Genomic DNA, 23,730 nt, shown 5'->3' on the forward strand with positions numbered 1-23,730 from the left:
AGAGTAAAGCTCCCTCAACACTGTCCCCATCAAACACTCCCAGGACAGGTACAGCACGGGTTAGATACAGAGTAAAGCTCCCTCCACACTGTCCCCATCAAACACTCCCAGGACAGGTACAGCACGGGGTTAGATACAGACTAAAGCTCCCTCTACACTGTCCCCATCAAACACTCCCAGGACAGGTCCAGCACGGGGTTAGATACAGAGTAAAGCTCTCTCTACACTGTCCCCATCAAACACTCCCAGGACAGGCACAGCACGGGGTTAGATACAGAGTAAAGCTCCCTCTACACTGTCCCCATCAAACACTCCCAGGACAGGTACAGCACGGGGTTAGATACAGAGTAAAGCTCCCTCTACACTGTCCCCATCAAACACTCCCAGGACAGGTACAGCACGGGGTTAGATACAGAGTAAAGCTCCCTCTACACTGTCCCCATCAAACACTCCCAGGACAGGTACAGCACGGGGTTAGATACAGAGTAAAGCTCCCTCTACACTGTCCCCATCAAACACACCCAAGACAGGTACAGCACGGGGTTAGGTACAGAGTAAAGCTCCCTCTACACTGTCCCCATCAAACACTCCCAGGACAGGTACAGCATGGGGTTAGGTATAGAGTAAAGCTCCCTCTACACTGTCCCCATCAAACACTCCCAAACAGGCACAGCACGGGGTTAGATCCAGAGTAAAGCTCCCTCTACACTGTCCCCATCAAACACTCCCAAACAGGCACAGCACGGGGTTAGATCCAGAGTAAAGCTCCCTCTACACTGTCCCATCAAACACTCCCAGGACTGGTACAGCACGGGGTTAGATACAGAGTAAAGCTCTCTCTACACTGTCCCCATCAAACACTCCCAGGACAGGCACAGCACGGGGTTAGATACAGAGTAAAGCTCCCTCTACACTGTCCCCATCAAACACTCCCAGGACAGGTACAGCACGGGTTAGATACAGAGTAAAGCTCCCTCCACACTGTCCCCATCAAACACTCCCAGGACAGGTACAGCACGGGGTTAGATACAGACTAAAGCTCCCTCTACACTGTCCCCATCAAACACTCCCAGGACAGGTCCAGCACGGGGTTAGATACAGAGTAAAGCTCTCTCTACACTGTCCCCATCAAACACTCCCAGGACAGGCACAGCACGGGGTTAGATACAGAGTAAAGCTCCCTCTACACTGTCCCCATCCAACACTCCCAGGACAGGTACAGCACGGGGTTAGATACAGAGTAAAGCTCCCTCTACACTGTCCCCATCAAACACTCCCAGGACAGGTACAGCACGGGGTTAGATACAGAGTAAAGCTCCCTCTACACTGTCCCCATCAAACACTCCCAGGACAGGTACAGCACGGGGTTAGATACAGAGTAAAGCTCCCTCTACACTGTCCCCATCAAACACACCCAGGACAGGTACAGCACGGGGTTAGGTACAGAGTAAAGCTCCCTCTACACTGTCCCCATCAAACACTCCCAGGACAGGTACAGCACGGGGTTAGGTATAGAGTAAAGCTCCCTCTACACTGTCCCCATCAAACACTCCCAAACAGGCACAGCACGGGGTTAGATCCAGAGTAAAGCTCCCTCTACACTGTCCCCATCAAACACTCCCAGGACAGGTACAGCACGGGGTTAGATACAGAGTAAAGCTCCCTCTACACTGTCCCCATCAAACACACCCAGGACAGGTACAGCACGGGGTTAGGTACAGAGTAAAGCTCCCTCTACACTGTCCCCATCAAACACTCCCAGGACAGGTACAGCACGGGGTTAGGTATAGAGTAAAGCTCCCTCTACACTGTCCCCATCAAACACTCCCAAACAGGCACAGCACGGGGTTAGATCCAGAGTAAAGCTCCCTCTACACTGTCCCCATCAAACACTCCCAAACAGGCACAGCACGGGGTTAGATCCAGAGTAAAGCTCCCTCTACACTGTCCCATCAAACACTCCCAGGACAGGTACAGCACGGGGTTAGATACAGAGTAAAGCTCTCTCTACACTGTTGCCATCAAACACTCCCAGGACAGATACAGCACGGGGTTAGATACAGAGTAAAGCTCTCTCTACACTGTCCCCATCAAACACTCCCAGGACAGGCACAGCACGGGGTTAGATACAGAGTAAAGCTCCCTCTACACTGTCCCCATCAAACACTCCCAGGACAGGTACAGCACGGGGTTAGATACAGAGTAAAGCTCCCTCTACACTGTCCCCATCAAACACTCCCAGGACAGGTACAGCACGGGGTTAGATACAGAGTAAAGCTCCCTCTACACTGTCCCCATCAAACACACCCAAGACAGGTACAGCACGGGGTTAGGTACAGAGTAAAGCTCCCTCTACACTGTCCCCATCAAACACTCCCAGGACAGGTACAGCATGGGGTTAGGTATAGAGTAAAGCTCCCTCTACACTGTCCCCATCAAACACTCCCAAACAGGCACAGCACGGGGTTAGATCCAGAGTAAAGCTCCCTCTACACTGTCCCCATCAAACACTCCCAAACAGGCACAGCACGGGGTTAGATCCAGAGTAAAGCTCCCTCTACACTGTCCCATCAAACACTCCCAGGACTGGTACAGCACGGGGTTAGATACAGAGTAAAGCTCTCTCTACACTGTCCCCATCAAACACTCCCAGGACAGGCACAGCACGGGGTTAGATACAGAGTAAAGCTCCCTCTACACTGTCCCCATCAAACACTCCCAGGACAGGTACAGCACGGGTTAGATACAGAGTAAAGCTCCCTCCACACTGTCCCCATCAAACACTCCCAGGACAGGTACAGCACGGGGTTAGATACAGACTAAAGCTCCCTCTACACTGTCCCCATCAAACACTCCCAGGACAGGTCCAGCACGGGGTTAGATACAGAGTAAAGCTCTCTCTACACTGTCCCCATCAAACACTCCCAGGACAGGCACAGCACGGGGTTAGATACAGAGTAAAGCTCCCTCTACACTGTCCCCATCAAACACTCCCAGGACAGGTACAGCACGGGGTTAGATACAGAGTAAAGCTCCCTCTACACTGTCCCCATCAAACACTCCCAGGACAGGTACAGCACGGGGTTAGATACAGAGTAAAGCTCCCTCTACACTGTCCCCATCAAACACTCCCAGGACAGGTACAGCACGGGGTTAGATACAGAGTAAAGCTCCCTCTACACTGTCCCCATCAAACACACCCAGGACAGGTACAGCACGGGGTTAGGTACAGAGTAAAGCTCCCTCTACACTGTCCCCATCAAACACTCCCAGGACAGGTACAGCACGGGGTTAGGTATAGAGTAAAGCTCCCTCTACACTGTCCCCATCAAACACTCCCAAACAGGCACAGCACGGGGTTAGATCCAGAGTAAAGCTCCCTCTACACTGTCCCCATCAAACACTCCCAGGACAGGTACAGCACGGGGTTAGATACAGAGTAAAGCTCCCTCTACACTGTCCCCATCAAACACACCCAGGACAGGTACAGCACGGGGTTAGGTACAGAGTAAAGCTCCCTCTACACTGTCCCCATCAAACACTCCCAGGACAGGTACAGCACGGGGTTAGGTATAGAGTAAAGCTCCCTCTACACTGTCCCCATCAAACACTCCCAAACAGGCACAGCACGGGGTTAGATCCAGAGTAAAGCTCCCTCTACACTGTCCCCATCAAACACTCCCAAACAGGCACAGCACGGGGTTAGATCCAGAGTAAAGCTCCCTCTACACTGTCCCATCAAACACTCCCAGGACAGGTACAGCACGGGGTTAGATACAGAGTAAAGCTCTCTCTACACTGTTGCCATCAAACACTCCCAGGACAGGTACAGCACGGGGTTAGATACAGAGTTAAGCTCCCTCTACACTGTCCCCATCAAACACTCCCAGGACAGGTACAGCACGGGGTTAGATACAGAGTAAAACTCCCTCTACATTGTCCCCATCAAACACTCCCAGGACAGGTACAGCACGGGGTTAGATACAGAGTAAAGCTCCGTCTACACTGTCCCCATCAAACACTCCCAGGACAGGCACAGCACGGGGTTAGATACAGAGTAAAGCTCCCTCTACACTGTCCCCATCAAACACTCCCAGGACAGGTACAGCACGGGTTAGATACAGAGTAAAGCTCCCTCCACACTGTCCCCATCAAACACTCCCAGGACAGGTACAGCACGGGGTTAGATACAGACTAAAGCTCCCTCTACACTGTCCCCATCAAACACTCCCAGGACAGGTCCAGCACGGGGTTAGATACAGAGTAAAGCTCTCTCTACACTGTCCCCATCAAACACTCCCAGGACAGGCACAGCACGGGGTTAGATACAGAGTAAAGCTCCCTCTACACTGTCCCCATCAAACACTCCCAGGACAGGTACAGCACGGGGTTAGATACAGAGTAAAGCTCCCTCTACACTGTCCCCATCAAACACTCCCAGGACAGGTACAGCACGGGGTTAGATACAGAGTAAAGCTCCCTCTACACTGTCCCCATCAAACACTCCCAGGACAGGTACAGCACGGGGTTAGATACAGAGTAAAGCTCCCTCTACACTGTCCCCATCAAACACACCCAGGACAGGTACAGCACGGGGTTAGGTACAGAGTAAAGCTCCCTCTACACTGTCCCCATCAAACACTCCCAGGACAGGTACAGCATGGGGTTAGGTATAGAGTAAAGCTCCCTCTACACTGTCCCCATCAAACACTCCCAAACAGGCACAGCACGGGGTTAGATCCAGAGTAAAGCTCCCTCTACACTGTCCCCATCAAACACTCCCAAACAGGCACAGCACGGGGTTAGATACAGAGTAAAGCTCTCTCTACACTGTCCCCATCAAACACTCCCAGGACAGGCACAGCACGGGGTTAGATACAGAGTAAAGCTCCCTCTACACTGTCCCCATCAAACACTCCCAGGACAGGTACAGCACGGGGTTAGATACAGAGTAAAGCTCCCTCCACACTGTCCCCATCAAACACTCCCAGGACAGGTACAGCACGGGGTTAGATACAGAGTAAAGCTCCCTCTACACTGTCCCCATCAAACACTCCCAGGACAGGTCCAGCACGGGGTTAGATACAGAGTAAAGCTCTCTCTACACTGTCCCCATCAAACACTCCCAGGACAGGCACAGCACGGGGTTAGATACAGAGTAAAGCTCCCTCTACACTGTCCCCATCAAACACTCCCAGGACAGGTACAGCACGGGGTTAGATACAGAGTAAAGCTCCCTCTACACTGTCCCCATCAAACACTCCCAGGACAGGTACAGCACGGGGTTAGATACAGAGTAAAGCTCCCTCTACACTGTCCCCATCAAACACTCCCAGGACAGGTACAGCACGGGGTTAGATACAGAGTAAAGCTCCCTCTACACTGTCCCCATCAAACACACCCAGGACAGGTACAGCACGGGGTTAGGTACAGAGTAAAGCTCCCTCTACACTGTCCCCATCAAACACTCCCAGGACAGGTACAGCACGGGGTTAGGTATAGAGTAAAGCTCCCTCTACACTGTCCCCATCAAACACTCCCAAACAGGCACAGCACGGGGTTAGATCCAGAGTAAAGCTCCCTCTACACTGTCCCCATCAAACACTCCCAGGACAGGTACAGCACGGGGTTAGATACAGAGTAAAGCTCCCTCTACACTGTCCCCATCAAACACACCCAGGACAGGTACAGCACGGGGTTAGGTACAGAGTAAAGCTCCCTCTACACTGTCCCCATCAAACACTCCCAGGACAGGTACAGCACGGGGTTAGGTATAGAGTAAAGCTCCCTCTACACTGTCCCCATCAAACACTCCCAAACAGGCACAGCACGGGGTTAGATCCAGAGTAAAGCTCCCTCTACACTGTCCCCATCAAACACTCCCAAACAGGCACAGCACGGGGTTAGATCCAGAGTAAAGCTCCCTCTACACTGTCCCATCAAACACTCCCAGGACAGGTACAGCACGGGGTTAGATACAGAGTAAAGCTCTCTCTACACTGTTGCCATCAAACACTCCCAGGACAGGTACAGCACGGGGTTAGATACAGAGTTAAGCTCCCTCTACACTGTCCCCATCAAACACTCCCAGGACAGGTACAGCATGGGGTTAGATACAGAGTAAAACTCCCTCTACATTGTCCCCATCAAACACTCCCAGGACAGGTACAGCACGGGGTTAGATACAGAGTAAAGCTCCCTCTACACTGTCCCCATCAAACACTCCCAGGACAGGTACAGAACGGGGTTAGATACAGAGTCACCATTTTGATTGTGTCTGACTGTTGAAAGCTGAAGAGAGGGAGGAATGTGATTGAATGGTTTTTATGAAAGAGTTTGGAGCAGAATGTGAGTTCAGAGATTGAAGACAGGTTTGAAGACAGGTTTGATTTGTTGATGGGGAAGGTGACATTTGTTGTAAGGGGATGTTTGAGCTGAGGTTTGAATCTTTCTCTCCTGGCCAGCCTCCAATGTCAGTTGTGGCTCTCTCGTTAGCTCTTCCACCTGTCACAGGGCTGCAGATTGTAGACGCACTCTGCCCATGAGCACAGCAGCCTCGGCAGAAACTCCACTGCGGCCCTGTGGGAGTGTTGCCCTCTTATTGCTGCTGTCATTTGAATGAAATGTTAAAAGTTGTCTTCTCTCTGTTGTGTGTATCGACCAGATCCCCATGGTATCATGGTGAAGACGAGAAGACGGCTTCTCTGCAGTCCTGGGGCCAATATTTATCCCCCAAACAACTTTAGAAAAAGCCATAATCATATTGCTGTTTTGGGGATCTTGCAGTGTGCAAATCCCTTCGCCGAGGGGAGTGAAGACACAGTAGCTAAATTTGCAGATGACACAAAGGTAGTGTGATGAACGGTTACTGCCTTATCATCATGTAAGGTGATGTCCCCTTTAAGACCAGGCTTGGAACCCTGGGGACTCCGCCTCTGGCTCCGCCCATCTGGGAGCCATACATAAAGGCCTGCCTCATGGTCTGTATCGCAGTCAGCTCTCGTCCAAATCTGTAGCATAGTTATTAGCCTAATAAAGCCTTCTTTACAGTTTAATCTCTAAGCATCATTATTAAGGGTACCTCAATTTATTAGGCTAAACTAGATTCAGGATGGGCGCAGGCCTAAAACCAGAGAAGCTCAATCTGGAAGCACGAACGCCGGAGGCAAAGGAAATTTTTAAATACTGGCTGCGGTGCTTCGAGGCCTACCTGGACTCCGCAGAGACTCCCATCCTGGGGCCACGCAAGTTGCGTCTACTCCACGCCTGGGTGAGTCACAGAATCTCCGCCACGCTCGAAAAGGCGACGACTTATGAGGAAGCGATTGAGTTGCTCCGCAAGCGGTTTGTCAAACCCGTCAATGAGGTGCACGCACGGCATCTGCTCTCTACCTGCCGGCAGCGCTCGGGGGAAATCGCTCGACGAGTTTGTTGAGAAACTCACCGCGCTGGCCAGGGACTGTGACCATCAGGATGTGACAGGGGAAGTCCATATGAACCTGCACATCAGAGATTCTTTCGTGTCCGGCATCCGCTCGACCTACATCCGGCAGCGACTGCTCGAAAACGGGGCAAAAGACCTCCAGGAGACGCTAACGCTCGCCTCCTCGCTGGAGGTGGCCCGACACAACTTGGGTACGTACCCTGCGGACTCTGCCAGCCCCCCCTGGACTTCCTCAGACTCGCCCGTATTACAGGCCTGCGCCACGCGGTGACCCGCTCACCATGGGGGCACACCTTGCTACTTCTGCGGGCAGGGCCAGCACCCACGCCCACGCTGCCCAGCCCGCTCCGCGATCTGCAGCGATTGCGGGAAGAAAGGGCACTTTGCGAGGGTCTGCCTGGCCAGACCCAGGGGCCAGAAAAACAAAGATCAGCCGGCCCGAAAATCAGGCTCTCAGGCCCGCAGGCCTCGCAATGCTGCTGCGCACCGACCCGACACGTCCTCTTCTGACGCGTCATCAGCCTCGTGCGAATCATGGGAGCGGCCATCTGGTCGGCGGCCATCTTCTCGACCCGACATGTGCGACCAACGGTAGCGGCCATTTTACGACTCCGACTACCCGCGACTGGGTGCGATCACCCTCGATCAAACTCGGCCAAAACACCTGCAGAACTCCATGATATAGGTCCAGGTCAACGGGCACGACACTGCATGCCTCTTCGACTCCGGGAGCACGGAGAGCTTTATCCACCCTGAAACAGTAAGGCGCTGCTCCCTACGCACCCATCCCACATCCCAAACCATAGCCCTCGCATCTGGGTCCCACTCGGTACAAATCACGGGGTACTGTATTGCGGATCTCTCGATCCAGGGTGCCAAATACACCTGTTTCAAATTTTATATCCTCCCTCACCTCTGTGCCGCCCTGCTGCTCGGACTGGATTTCCAGTGCAGCCACCGAAGCCTGACACTGAAGTTCGGCGGACCCTTGCCCCCCCCTCACGGTGTGCTGCCTTGCGACACTGAAAGTCGCACCCCCCTCGCTATTCGCTAACCTCACTCCCGACTGTAAGCCCGTCGCCACCAGGAGCCGGCGCTACAGTGCCCAAGATATGGCTTTTATCAAGTCAGAGGTCCAGCGTTTACTGGGAGAGGGGGTCATCGAGGCTAGCAACAGCCCTTGGAGAGCGCAAGTGGTGGTAGTCCGGTCCGGGGAGAAGAAACGGATGGTCGTGGATTATAGCCAGACCATAAACTGATTCACGCAGCTTGATGCGTACCCCCTTCCTCGCATCGCGGAAATGGTAAATCGGATCGCCCAATACCGAGTCTTTTCCACGGTCGACCTCAAATCTGCCTACCACCAGCTCCCCATCCAACCAAAAGACCGCCTCTATACTGCCTTCGAAGCAGCCGGCCGGCTCTTCCACTTCCTCAGGGTCCCCTTTGGTGTCACAAATGGGGTCTCCGTCTTTCAAAGGGCGATGGACCAAATGGTGGACCGGTACGGTTTGCGGGCTACATACCCGTACTTGGACAATGTCACCATCTGCGGCCATGATCAGCAGGACCATGACGCTAACCTCAAAAAGTTCCTCCAGACCGCCCGAGCCCTTAACTTGACCTATAACGAGGGCAAATGCGTTTTCCACACCACCCGGCTGGCCATCCTCGGCTATGTCGTGGAAGACGGGGTCCTAGGTCCCGACCCCGACCGCATGCACCCCCTTAAGGAACTCCCTCTCCCCCGCAGCCTCAAGGCCCTCAAACGGTGCTTGAGACTTTTCTCCTATTACGCCCAGTGGGTCCCCAAGTATGCGGACAAAGCCCGCCCACTCCTAAAGACCACCACTTTTCCCCTCTTGGCTGAGGCTCAATTGGCCTTCAACCGCATCAAGGCCGACATCATCAAGGCCACCATGCACGCGGTGGACGAAACCATCCCTTTCCAGGTAGAGAGCGATGCATCAGACATCGCCCTGGCTGCTGCCCTCAATCAAAGAGGCAGACCAGTAGCGTTCTTCTCTCGAACCCTCACCGCCTCCGAGATTCGACACTCTGCAGTCGAAAAGGAGGCACAAGCCATTGTGGAGGCTGTGCGGTGCTGGAGACACTACCTCGCCGGTAGGAGGTTTACCCTCGTCACCGACCAACGGTCGGTCGCCTATATGTTCGATAACACGCAACGGGGCAAAATAAAAAACGATAACATTTTGAGGTGGAGGATCGAACTCTCCACCTACTCGTACGATATCAAGTATCGTCCAGGGGAGCTCAACGAGCCCCCAGATGCCCTGTCCCGCGGCACATGCGCCAACGCGCAGGAGGACCGCCTGCAAGCCATCCACAATGACCTCTGCCACCCGGGGGTTACCCGGCTCGTCCATTTCATCAAGTCCCGCAACCTACCTTACTCAACCAAGGAGGTCAAGGCCATGGTCAGGGCCTGCCAGGTCTGTGCGGAGTGCAAACCGCACTTCTATCGGCCAGACAAGGTTCGGCTCGTGAAGGCCTCGGGCCCCTTTGAGCGACTGAGCGTGGACTTCAAGGGGCCCCTCCCGTCCACCAACCGTTATGCCTATTTCCTCACCGTGATCGATGAGTTCTCCCGTTTCCCATTCGCCATTCCCTGCACCGACATGACCTCAGCCACGGTGATTAAGGCACTGCACAGCATCTTCACCCTGTTCGGTTTCCCTGCTTATATCCACAGCGACCAGGGTACATCGTTCATGAGCGATGAACTGCGTCAGTATCTGCTCAGCAAAGGTATCGCCTCGAGCAGAACGACCAGCTATAACCTACGGGGAAACGGGCAGGTGGAGAGGGAGAACGCGACCGTGTGGAAGGCTGTCCTTCTGGCCCTACGGTCGAGAAATCTCCCAACCACCCGCTGGCAGGAGGTCCTACCCGATGCCCTACACTCCATTAGGTCACTCCTCTGCACGGCCACAAATGAGACCCCTCATGAGCGATTGTTTCTCTTTCCCAGGAAGTCTACCTCCGGGGTCTCGCTTCCACCTTGGCTGACGGCTCCGGGACCTGTTCTTCTCCGGAGGCACGCGAGGAGCCATAAAACGGACCCCCTAGTTGAAAAGGTCCGACTGCTCCACGCCAACCCCAGTTACGCCTACGTGGAGTACTCCGACGGCAGGCAAGATACGGTTTCCCTCCGGGATCTGGCGCCCGCTGGATCCTCCACCACAGACGCCCCTTCCCGCGCCGCTCCCCTGCAGGACCCATCGCCCCCTACAACACACCCCCTTCCGGCCCTACTACCCGTTGGTGAGCTCCTACCGTACGCACCCCCTTGCGCCCCCCCTTTACACACCCCGCAGGCGCCGGCTCCGCTACCCCCGGCCCTGCCTAGTTCCTCTGCCCCGACCCGGACCGAAGCTCCGACCGCTGTGCTCCCGGATGTGCCCTCAACCAGGACGTCCGTGCCCGCCGCACCACCGCCCAAACTGAGGAGATCGAGGAGGACGATCCGACCGCCGAGACGGATGGACCTATGATGGCACTTCACCCCCGCCGGACTCCTTTTTAAACAGGGGGTGAATGTGATGAACGGTTACTGCCTTATCATCATGTAAGGTGATGTCCCCTTTAAAACCAGGCTTGGAACCCTGGGGACTCCGCCTCTGGCTCCGCCCATCTGGGAGCCATACATAAAGGCCTGCCTCATGGTCTGTATAGCAGTCAGCTCTCGTCCAAATCTGTAGCATAGTTATTAGCCTAATAAAGCCTTCTTTACAGTTTAATCTCTAAGCATCATTATTGAGGGTACCTCAGGTAGGAAAGTATGTTGTGACCAGGCCATATGGAGGTTGCACATGGGATGAGTGAGTGGGTCAAAATCTGCCAGGTGGAGTATAATAGTGGAAAATGAGAAGTTTTTCACCGTGGCAGGAAGAATAAAAAAGCAGAATCCTTCTTCTTCCTCTTGGGAGTCCCTCAGGGTCCAGGATGATTTGCTTCCACTCCAGGAGGTGGCTTCTGGGTGACTGAATAGTCCAATTCTGGACCCCACAGACTCTGCCACAGGTTTGGCAGGTGGTGTTTGGTGAGGTGGGTGATCTGGATTCTGCGCTGTCCTTCTGCTGTTTACGCTTGGCCTCCCCGAGCCCCTCCCTGCGACACTCGAGGTGATTCGCACCATTGCAGATGCTTCTTCTCCAGGTGTGGGTTCTGAGGCAGCGATTCCCACCTATCGATGGGGATGTTGCATTTATTTAGGGAGGCTTTCAGAGTGTCCTTGTAACCATTCCTCTGCTCTCCCAGTGATCGCTTGTCATTGCGGAGCTCGGAGTAGAGCACTTGTTTCGGGAGTCTTGTGTCGGGCATGTGGACAATGTGGCCGCCCATCGCAGCTGGCCGAGCGTGACCTGTGACTCGATACTGGGGATATTGGCCTGGGAGAGGACGCTCACGTCGGCGGTCTATCCTGCCGGTGGATTTGCAGGAGTTTGAAGAGGCAGTGTGGCTGGTATTTCTTCTGGGATTTGAAGTGTCTGCCGTACATTCTCCATGTTCCTGATAATATAATAATAATAATAATCTTTTATTGTCACAAGTATGAAGTTGCTGTAAAAAGCCCCTAGTCGCCACATTCCGGCTCTAACCTAAACCAGCTCTAATAGAACATAGAATTGACAGTGCAGAAGGAGGCCATTTGGCCCATCGAGTCATTACTGACCTGTGGAAAGACCACCCCACTTAAGCCCACACTTCCACCCTATCCCCGTAACCCAGTTACCCCTCCTAACCTTTTTGGACACTAAGGGCAATTTTAGCATGGCCAATCCATCTAATAATAATAATAATCTTGATTATTGTCACAAGTAGGCATACATTACATGGGCTGATTTAACATGGGCTGGCTTAGCTCAGTGGGCTAGACAGCTGGTTTGTGATGCAGAACAAGGCCAGCAGCGCGGGTTCAATTCCTGTACCAGCCCCCCCCCCCCCCCCCCCGAACAGGCACCAGAATGCGCAGGGGGTTGTTTAAGGAGCACTTGCTGCGAGTACTGAATAGTTTTGTCCCAATGTGACGAGGAAGGAATGGGAAGGTGAAGGAGCCTTGGAGGACAAGAGAAGTGGAACTTCTAGTCAAGAGGAAGAAGGAAGCTTACGTAAGGTTGAGGAAGCAAGGATCTGACTCGGCTCTAGAGGGTTACAAGGAGCCAGGAACTCAAAACCTCGAACAGGTTGATGTTAAGAAGGAGGATGTGCTGGAAATTTTGAAAAGCATCAGGATAGATAAGTCCCCTGGGCCTGACGGGATATACCCAAGGTTACTACGGGAAGCGAGGGAGGAGATTACTTCGCCGTTGGCGATGATCTTTGCGTCCTCACTCTCCACTGGAGTAGTACCGGATGTTCTTTCCTTGTTCAAGAAAGGGAATAGGGAAATCCCTGGGAATTATAGACCTATAGTGTTACGTCTCTGGTGAGCAAAATATTGGAAAGGATTCTGAGAGTTAGGATTTATGACTATTTAGAAAAACAAAGTTTGATTAAAGATAGTCAGCATGGCTTTGTGAGGGGCAGGTCATGCCTCACAAGCCTCATTGAATTATTTGAGGATGTGACGAGACACATTGATGAAGGTCGGGCAGTGGATGTGGTGTATATGGATTTCAGTAAGGCATTTGATCAGGTTCCCCATGGTAGGCTCATTCAGAAAGTTAGGGGGCATAGGATACAGAGAAATGTGGCTGTCTGGATACAGAATTGGCTGGCTGAAAGAAGACAGCGAGTGGTAGTGGATGGAAAGTATTCCGCCTGGAGGTCGGTGACCAGTGGTGTCCCGCAGGGATCGGGGGCGAAATTCTCCCCAAACGGCGCGATGTCCGCCGACTGGCGCCCAAAACGGCGCCAATCAGACGGGCATCGCGCCGCCCCAAAGGTGCGGAATGCTCCGCATCTTTGGGGGCCGAGCCCCAACATTGAGGGGCTAGGCCGGCGCCGGAGGGATTTCTGCCCCGCCAGCTGGCGGAAACGGCCTTTGTTGCCCCGCCAGCTGGCGCGGAAATGACATGTCGGGGCGGCGCATGAGCGGGAGCGTCAGCGGCCGCCGACAGTTTCCCGCGCATGCGCAGTGGGGAGAGTCTCTTCCACCTCCGCCATGGTGGAGACTGTTGCGGAGGCGGAAGGGAAAGAGTGCCCCCACGGCACAGGCCCGCCCGCGGATCGGTGGGCCCCGATCGCGGGCCAGACCACCGTGGGGGCCCCCCCTGGGGTCAGATCACCCCTCGCACCCCCCCAGGACCCCGGAGCCCGCCCACGCCGCCTTGTCCCGCCGGTAAATAGGTACTCTAATTTACGCCAGCGGACCAGGCAATTTATCGGCGGGACTTCGGCCCATCCGGGCCGGAGAATCGAGCGGGGGGGCCCGCCAACCGGCGCGGCGCGATTCCCACCCCCGCCGAATATCCGGTACCGGAGACTTCGGCAACCGGCGGGGGCGGGATTCACGGTGGCCCTGTTCTGGGACCTCTGCTCTTTGTGGTTTTTACAAATGACTTGGATGAGCAAGTGGAAGGGTGGGTTAGTAAGTTTGCCGATGACACGAAGGTTGGGGGAGTTGTAGATAGTGTTGAGGGTTGTTGCAGGTTACAACAGGACATTGACAGGATGCAGAGCTGGGCTGAGAAGTGGCAGATGGAGTTCAACCTGGATAAATGTGAAGTGATTCATTTTGGAAGGTGGAATTTGAATGCTGAATACAGGGTTAAAGGCAGGATTCTTGGAAGTGTGGAGGAACAGAGGGATCTTGGGGTCCACGTACATAGATCCCTCAAAGTTGCCACCCAGGTGATAGGGCTGTTAAGAAGGCGTATGGTGTGTTGACTTTCATTAACAGGGGGATTGAGTTTAAGAGCCGCGAGGTTTTGCTGCAGCTTTATAAAACCCTGGTTAGACCACACTTGGAATATTGTGTCCAGTTCTGGTCGCCTCATTATAGGAAGGATGTGGATGCTTTGGAGAGGGTGCAGAGGAGATTTACCAGGATGCTGCCTGGACTGGAGGGCATGTCTTATGAAGAAAGGTTGAGGGAGCTCGGGCTTTTCTCACTGGAGCGAAGAAGGCAGAGAGGTGACTTGATAGAGGTGATGAGAGGCATGGATAGAATGGATAGCCAGAGACTTTTCCCCAGGGTGGAAATGGCTGTCACGAGGGGACATAATTTTAAGGTGATTGGAGGAAGGTATAGGGGAGAGTCACAGGTTGGTTCTTTACACAGAGAGTGGTGGGTGTGTGGAATGCACTGCCAGAGGAGATGGTGGAGTCAGAGTCATTAGGGACATTTAAGCGACTCTTGGACAGGCACATGGACAGCAGTAAATTGAAGGGGTGTCGGTTAGGTTGATCTTAGATTAGGATAAATGGTCGGCACAACATCGTGGGCCGAAGGGCCTGGACTGTGCTGCACTGTTCTTGTTCTATGTCGTCGTCAAACTCCGGCGCCTGTTCGGGTACACGGGGAGAATTCAGAATGTCCAATTCACCTAACAGCACGTCTTTCGGGACTTGTGGGAGGAAACCGGAGCCCCCGGAGGAAACCCACGCAGACACAGGGAGAACGTGCCGACTCCGCACAGACAGTGACCCAGCGGGGAATCGAACCTGGGACCCTGGTGCTGTGAAGCAACAGTGCTAACCACTGAGCCACTGATGCATACAGGCGGGGGCCATGGCTGCTCTGTAGACCATGAGCTTGGTGCAGGCACCCGAAGACTGCACTGATGCATTGGAGTCGATGATGATCGTCGTCAATGTGTGCTCGCACCGAGAGGAGGTTCCCGAGGTTTGGGAAATGGTCCACATTGTCCAGGGGCTGTGGGTGGCCTTGCTGGTCAGGGGGCAGTTCTGTGTGGCAGGAGTGGGAGGATAGAGAACCTGTGTTTCCGAGTGTTTAGTCTGAGGCCCATTCTCTCTCACGCCTCGGTGAATGTGTTGTTGATGGTTTGTGTCTCGGCCTCTGAGTCTGCGCACGCCCGGGGGTCGGCTGTGTACTTCAGCTCGATGGCAGAGGTCGGGGTGGTCTGGGTTCTGGCCTGGAGGCGGAGGTTGAACAGTTTGGTAGGTTAGTTCCATCCCAAGGGGAGCTTCAGGGTGACGGGATGGAGTGTTGCTGCGAGGAAGATAGAGAAGAGCGTTGGTGCGATGACGCAGCCGTGTTTGACCCCAGTTTGCACACATATCGGGTGTGTGGTGGTTCCGTTGGTGAGGATCACGGTTTGCATGTCATCGTGGAGCAGGCGGGGGTTGGGGATGAATTTCTGCGGGCAGCAAATTTGAGGAGGATGATCCACAATCCCTCACAGTTGACAAGAGTCGAAGATCTTTGCGAGATCGAAGAAGGCCATGTGCAGAGATTGGTGCTGCTCCCTGCACGATTCCTGGGTTTGTCACACGCTGAGGATCATGTCCATTGAGCCTCTTGATGGACGGAAGCCGCACTGAGGAGCTCTTCAGCCACTGGGAGGAGGCGGGTGAGGAGGAATCTTGCGATGACCTTTCCCATGGCGGAGTGTAATGAAATCCCTCTGTAATTTCCACAGTCAAACCTGTCTCCTTTCTTGAAGAATTAAGGCATCTCTGAGATCAGCCAGCATGTTCTCTTCCTTCTAGACAAGGACGACGAGGTTATGGATTCTGATTCTTGCCAAGAGTGTATCTCCGCCGTATTTTAATACTTCTGCAGACAGCTCATCAGAGGCATTCCATCTGGTTTAGCTGTCGGATGGCTTTATCGAGCTCACAGCGAGCTGGGATCCCGCTGAGATGGTAGCGGACAGCGTGATGCGGGATGGTGTTGAGGGCACTTGTGTTGAAGGCTGCCTCTTTTCCTTTGAAGACCGCCTCTCCGCTTTTGGCTCTCAGTGGGGTGAGTCCCTGGGATAGGGTTACTCAGAGCTTTGATGGTTTAGATGGTGCTGAAGAACTGCTCACATCGTGCTTGGCTTAAGTATTACTTAAGAGAGCGGCTGCGGAATTGTGAGGTACAGCGGGAGCTAATTGTTCTCGTGCATGAATCACAATAGGTTAGTGTTCAGGTGCAGGAAGTAATCAAGAGGACTGATGGAATACTATCCTTTACGAGAGGAATTGATCATAAAAATAAAGATATTATGGTTCAGTTATACAGGATAGTGGTGGGACCGCATTGTGAATATTGGGTACAGTTTTAATCTCTTTATATAAGGAAGGATGCAAATGTATTGGAGGAGGTTCAGAGAAGGTTTAAAGATTGACACCTGGAATGAGTAGGTTGTCTCAAAGAACAAAGAACATAGGAAAGTACAGCCCAGGAACAGGCCCTTCGGCCCTCCAAGCCTGTGCCGACCATGATGCCCAAACTAAAAACAAAACCTTCTGCCCTGACTCGGTCCGTGTCCCTCTATTTCCTCCCTATTCATGGACCCATCCAGATGCCTCTTAAATGTTGCTAATGTGCTGCTTCCACCACATCCTCTGGCAGCGCGTTCCAGGCACCCACCACTCTCTGTGTGAAAAACTTACCCCACACATCTCCCTTAAACTTTCCCCCTCTCACCTTCAACCTGTGCCCTGTGTAAGTGACACTTCCACCCTGAGGAAAAGCCTCTGACTATCCACCCTGTCTATGCCTCTCATAATTTCACAGACATCTATCAGGTCTCCCCTCAGCCTCCGTCTTTCCGGTGAAAACAATCCGAGTTTATTCAACCTCTCCTCATAGCCAACACCCTCGAGACCAGGCAACGTCCTGGTGAACCTTCCTTGCACTCTCTCCAAAGCTTCCACGTCCTTCTGATAATGTGGTGACCAGAACTGCCCGCAACACACCAAATGCGGCCGAACCAAGGTTTTAGCTGCAACAGGATTTCCCAACTCCTGTACTCAGTGCCCCGGCTGATGAAGGTGAGCGTGCCATATGCTTTCTTAATCACCTTGGCCACCTGTGTTGCCACTTTGAGGGAACTGTGGACCTGCACGCCCAGATCCCTCTGTATATTAATGTTCCTCAGGGTTCTGCCATTTACAGTATAATTCATACCTAGATTCGATCCTCCAAAATGCATCACTTTGCATTTGTCTTCCGGGGAGAGGTGGGGCAGACTGGGCCCGATTCCACTGCAGTTTAGACCAATGAGGGGAGATTGATTGAAGTTTATAAGGGGCAAAATTCTCCCCCAACGGCGCGATGTCCGCCGACTGGCGCCAAACACGGCGCCAATCAGACGGGCATCGCGCCGGCCCAAAGGTGCGGAAGGCTCTGCATCTTTGGCGGCCTAGCCCCAACATTGAGGGGCTAGGCCGACGCCGGAGGGATTTCCGCCCCGCCAGCTGGCGGAAATGGCGTTTGTTTCCCCGCCAGCTGGCGCGGAAATGCGGCGCATGCGCGGGAGCGTCAGCGGCCACTGTCAGTTTCCCGCGCATGCATGGGAGCGTCAGCGGCCGCCGACAGTTTCCCGCGCATGCGCGGGAGCGTCAGCGGCCACTGTCAGTTTCCCGCGCATGCATGGGAGCGTCAGCGGCCGCCGACAGTTTCCCGCGCATGCGCGGGAGCGTCAGCGGCCGCTGTCAGTTTCCCGCGCATGCGCAGTGGGGAGAGTCTCTTCCGCCTCCGCCATGGTGGAGGCCGTGGCGGAGGCGGAAGGGAAAGAGTGCCCCACGGCACAGGCCCGCCCGCGGATCGGTGGGCCCCGATCGGGGGCCAGGCCACCGTGGGGGCACCCCCCCGGGGTCAGATCGCCCCGCACCCCCCCCCCCCCCAGGACCCCGGAGCCCGCCCAATCCGCCTGGTCCCACCGGTAAATACCAGGTTTGATTTACGTCGGCGGGACAGGCAATTTCTGGGCGGGACTTCGGCCCATCCGGGCCGGAGAATCCAGCGGGGGGTCCCGCCAACCGGCGCGGCCGGATTCCCGCCCCCGCCCAATCTCCGGGAGCGGAGACTTCGGCGGGGGCAGGGGCGGGATTCACGGCCCTGCCACAGGCGGGGGGTCGGAGAATGACGCCCAAGATTCTGAACGGTCTCCACAAGGTGGACGTGGAAAGGATGTTTCCTCTTGTGGGTGAGCCCAGACCAGGGGGAGCTGTGGGTGAGCCCAGACCAGGGGGAGCTGTGGGTGAGCCCAGACCAGGGGGAGCTGTGGGTGAGCCCAGACCAGGGGGAGCTGTGGGTGAGCCCAGACCAGGGGGAACTGTGGGTGAGCCCAGACCAGGGGGAACTGTGGGTGAGTCCAGACCAGGGGGAACTGTGGGTGAGCCCAGACCAGGGGGAACTGTGGGTGAGCCCAGACCAGGGGGAGCTGTGGGTGAGCCCAGACCAGGGGGAACTGTGGGTGAGCCCAGACCAGGGGGAACTGTGGGTGAGTCCAGACCAGGGGGAACTGTGGGTGAGCCCAGACCAGGGGGAGCTGTGGGTGAGCCCAGACCAGGGGGAACTGTGGGTGAGCCCAGACCAGGGGGAACTGTGGGTGAGCCCAGACCAGGGGGAGCTGTGGGTGAGCCCAGACCAGGGCTGTGGGTGAGCCCAGACCAGGGGGAACTGTGGGTGAGCCCAGACCAGGGGGAGCTGTGGGTGAGCCCAGACCAGGGCTGTGGGTGAGCCCAGACCAGGGGGAACTGTGGGTGAGCCCAGACCAGGGGGAACTGTGGGTGAGTCCAGACCAGGGGGAACTGTGGGTGAGCCCAGACCAGGGGGAGCTGTGGGTGAGCCCAGACCAGGGGGAGCTGTGGGTGAGCCCAGACCAGGGCTGTGGGTGAGCCCAGACCAGGGGGAACTGTGGGTGAGCCCAGACCAGGGGGAGCTGTGGGTGAGCCCAGACCAGGGGGAGCTGTGGGTGAGCCCAGACCAGGGGGAGCTGTGGGTGAGCCCAGACCAGGGGGAACTGTGGGTGAGCCCAGACCAGGGGGAACTGTGGGTGAGCCCAGACCAGGGGGAACTGTGGGTGAGTCCAGACCAGGGGGAGCTGTGGGTGAGCCCAGACCAGGGGGAACTGTGGGTGAGCCCAGACCAGGGGGAGCTGTGGGTGAGCCCAGACCAGGGGGAGCTGTGGGTGAGCCCAGACCAGGGGGAACTGTGGGTGAGCCCAGACCAGGGGGAACTGTGGGTGAGCCCAGACCAGGGGGAGCTGTGGGTGAGCCCAGACCAGGGGGAACTGTGGGTGAGCCCAGACCAGGGGGAACTGTGGGTGAGTCCAGACCAGGGGGAACTGTGGGTGAGCCCAGACCAGGGCTGTGGGTGAGCCCAGACCAGGGGGAACTGTGGGTGAGCCCAGACCAGGGGGAACTGTGGGTGAGTCCAGACCAGGGGGAGCTGTGGGTGAGCCCAGACCAGGGGGAGCTGTGGGTGAGCCCAGACCAGGGGGAACTGTTTGTAAATGAGGGGGCGGCCTTTCTAGACAAAGGAGGAGAAATGTTTCTGAGGTTTCTGCGACTTTGGAACCTCTGCCTCAGGGGGCAGCGGAGGCCGGGGGTCAGTGAATATTTTAAAAGGTGGAAACACAAACAATTCAGCCATGGTCTTACTGAATGATGGAGCAGGCTCGAGGGGCCGAATGGCCTCGCTTCCTATTTAGTATGTTTGTATGGACTGCATTAGATGTGACAACACTGTAAACATTGTTTTGAATGTGCTGGGGAAGTCTGGTGGTCGGAGGCAGCATTCAGATGTCAGTCTTTGAGCCCAAGCTGGGTGCTGCCACAGAGCCTTTGCAGAGACACCATCCTCAGTCCTTGCCAGCCTCACACACCAGGATGAAATGGTGCAGTTAGTTAGCAGGTGGCTGATTGTACTCTGGGTTCTGTAACTGCTAAAGATCCTCTGCAATCTCCTCTGACAGCAAAAGGTTCCTTTTGTACTTTCTAAACAACTGCACTTCCCCTTTAAGCACCCTGTTAGTGGCCCAACGTTGTGCCATTTGCTGATTGCATTAGTGAATGATCCCTTCACTTTAATTGGTGCCTGTTTGCTTAATAGGAGGCTTTTTTTCTGGATCACGTTGCTATTTGAAAGGAGCCCTGAACCATTCTTTTGTTCTAAAATAGCAGCTTAATGCTGTGTGTGCTCGATAATAAGCGATGCTTTTTGCAGTAGCTGAATTTAAATGAAGGAACTATTGTTATCTGTGCCAAGCTCTCAGACTGAAACCCATTCCAGGCACAGTCGCCAGATCAGAAATTAACATGATTAAAAATGTTGTTGCCTTCCCTCCATCCCCCCTCTCTCTCTCTCTGACTCACTCTCTCCCTGGCTTTTATCTTTTCTAATGATATCCTACGTGAGCTGAAGGGGAGTTCTGACTTTCTGGGACACAAGGTTAATGCTGTCTAAAACCGAAATGATGGAGGAGTGAGTGTCCTTTCACCTGACATTATCTCACTCACTGCTCTTCACCAAGAGGAGCCAAGGTGCGAGGTCACAGCGGGAAACTGCCTGTAATTCAACAATGATTGTTGCAAATTGTCAGGCTCAGCAAGGGGGAGCAGTGTTGGCAGAGCCAGTGAAGGACTGCGGATGGGAAATAGGTCTGGTTCAGACACTTGTGTGGGTGTGAGAACAAGGACATTTAACCTTCAGAGAGGAAAGCTCTCCGAGGCGAGGGGGGAAATCAGGAGCTGAGCCAGTGGCTCAGGAGGGAACAGGGGCAAACGTGGAGTCCCAGCCGTCCACAGCCCTCCAGGCTCTGCACTCAGAGCTGGTGTCAGGCTGCGTGAACATTGTCAGGACAGTGTTTATCTTTCAATTAGCAACCTCAATAAAAACTATTCTCTGCTCATTTTTACACTGTTGTTATGGGAGCTTGCAGAATGTCTGCTGCTGTTTTCTACAGTAACTGCACATTAAAACCTGTCCTCAGGTTGTGAGGGACGTGACAGAAACATCAGGCTTCTGGAACAAAATGAGCTCCAAACACTGAGGGCGGGATTCTCCACTCCCGCGCCGAAGTGGCCGCGCCGTTGTGAACGCCGTCGAGGTTCACGACGGCGCGAAACGGCCCCGATCCCGACCAATTCAGGCCCTGACAATGGGCCAGTATCGGGGCCGCGTCATCTACATGCGCCAGGCCTTGTCGCCGCGTAAAGGCAGCGCCGCATAGATGACGCAGCCGGCGCCGCCTAACTGGCGTCACCCGTGCATGCGTGGTTGCCGTCCTCTCCGAGTCCGCCCCTCAAGAAGATGGCGGACGGATCTTGCGGGGTTGCGGAAGGAAGGAGGTCCTCCTTCAGAGAGGACGGCCCGACGATCGGTGGGCACCGATCGCGGGCCATGCCACATTTCAGGTACCCCCCCGGTGCAGGATCCCCCCTCGCCCCCCTGCAGGCCGCCCCCCCCACCCCCCAGCGTTCCCGCGCTGTTCCCGACGGCAGTGACCAGGTGTGGACGGCGCCGGGGGGAACCCGCCGTTTTGGCCTGGCCGCTCGGCCCATCCGGGCCTGAGAATAGCGGGGGTGCCGGAGAATCGCCATTTTGGGTGTCTCCGGCGATTCTCTGGCCTGCGGCCCGCGAAACCCGACCGGGCCATTCCCGCTGCTTGGGAGAATCGCGGGAGGGCGTCGGACCGGCGTCCCGGGAAATTTTGGTGGCCCAGGCGATTCTCCCAACCGGCGTGGGAGTGGAGAATCTCGCCCTGAGTCTAAATCCGGTCTTTATGATCAATGCCGTACAGGAAAGTCCTCAGTGTTACCTTCCTCATTAATGTTAGATACTGCCACTTGGATCTTTCCCTTCCCACCGCAACAGGGCCAATCGCTCGGAAACCCTCCTGCAGTACAGGCTAATTCAGGCCTCGAGTGCCTCGAGGACACAATCTCTGCATAACTGTTACCTCATCCAGCGCCAAACCCCTAACACTCATCCACTCCACATCTCCCAATGCATCTCCAGATCACCTCTGCATTATCCATGTTCCTTGGAAAGAGCACCCTACCTAAGCCCACACCTCCGCCCTATCCCCGTACCCCAGTAACCCCACCTAACATTTTTGGACACTAAGGGCAATTTATCCTGGCCAATCCACCTAACCTGCACATCTTTGGACTGTGGGAGGAAACCGGAGCACCCGGAGGAAACCCACGCAGACACGGGGAGGATGTGCAGACTCCGCACAGACAGTGACCCAAGCTGGGAATCGAACCTGGGACCCTGGAGCTGTGAGGCAGCAGTGCTAACCACTGTGCCATCATGCTGCCCTTATTTCCTTGTACCTGTCTATCAGCTGTCGGACCTGTTACCTGTGAGTGGGTAGGTTGGTTGCTCAGTCCTAGGCCAGAGATTTCAGCCTAGACTGATTGTCGAGTCTGCTGTGTTGGAGGTGTTTTCAATTATTTTTTTCAAATGGAGGCTCTATCTGCCCTGTGATAGCCATTTCCCCACCTTGGGCTCTTTCCCAATCACTGGCTATTGTATGTGGCTGAACCTTCTTCCCCTATTCGACACTGGAATCCTCACCAGCACCAAAACAAACAGTTCCATTGCGCTAACATTTCCCGACTCTCTCCCTATCTCATGTCAGTTGCTGCTGAATGCTGATCCATGTCTAAACTTAACAATCGTCTCCTTTTTAAAGAGAAAATGCTGGAAAATCTCAGCAGGTCTGGCAGCATCTGTAGGGAGAGAAAAGAGCGAACGTTTCGAGTCCGATGACTCTTTGTCAAAGGCAGCTGCACTCGAAACGTTCGCTCTTTTCTCTCCCTACAGACGCTGCCAGACCTGCTGAGATTTTCCAGCGTTTTCTCTTTGGTTTCAGATTCCAGCATCCGCAGTGATTTGCTTTTATCCTTTCTAAAAATACATTTACGGGATGTGGGGGTCGCTGGTTAGGGACCAGCATTTATTGCCCATCCCTAGTTGCCCTTCAGAAGGTGGGGGGGGGGGGGTGAGCTGCCTTCTTCAGCCGCTGCAGTCCCAGAGGTGTAGGTACACCCACTGTGCTGATAGGGAGGGAGTTCCAGGATGTTGCCCCAGCGACAGTGAAGGAACGGCCGATACATTTCCATGTCAGGGTGGTGAGTGACTTGGAGGGGAACCTCCAGGTGGTGGGGTTCCCAGGTATCTGCTGCTCTTGTCCTTCTAGATGGTAGAGGTCGTGGGTTTGGAAGGTGCTGCCTGAGGAACCTTGGTGAGTTCCTGCAGTGCATCTTGTAGATGGTACACACGGCTGCCACTGTGCGTCGGTGGTGGAGGGAGTGAATGTTCGTGGAAGGGGAGCAATCAAGCGGGGCTGCTTTGTCCTGGATGGTGTTGAGCTTCTCGAGTGTTGTTGGAGCCGCGCTCATCCAGGCAAGTG

This window comes from Scyliorhinus torazame, chromosome 2, assembly GCF_047496885.1.
Source record: "Scyliorhinus torazame isolate Kashiwa2021f chromosome 2, sScyTor2.1, whole genome shotgun sequence".
Lineage (NCBI taxonomy): Eukaryota > Metazoa > Chordata > Chondrichthyes > Carcharhiniformes > Scyliorhinidae > Scyliorhinus > Scyliorhinus torazame.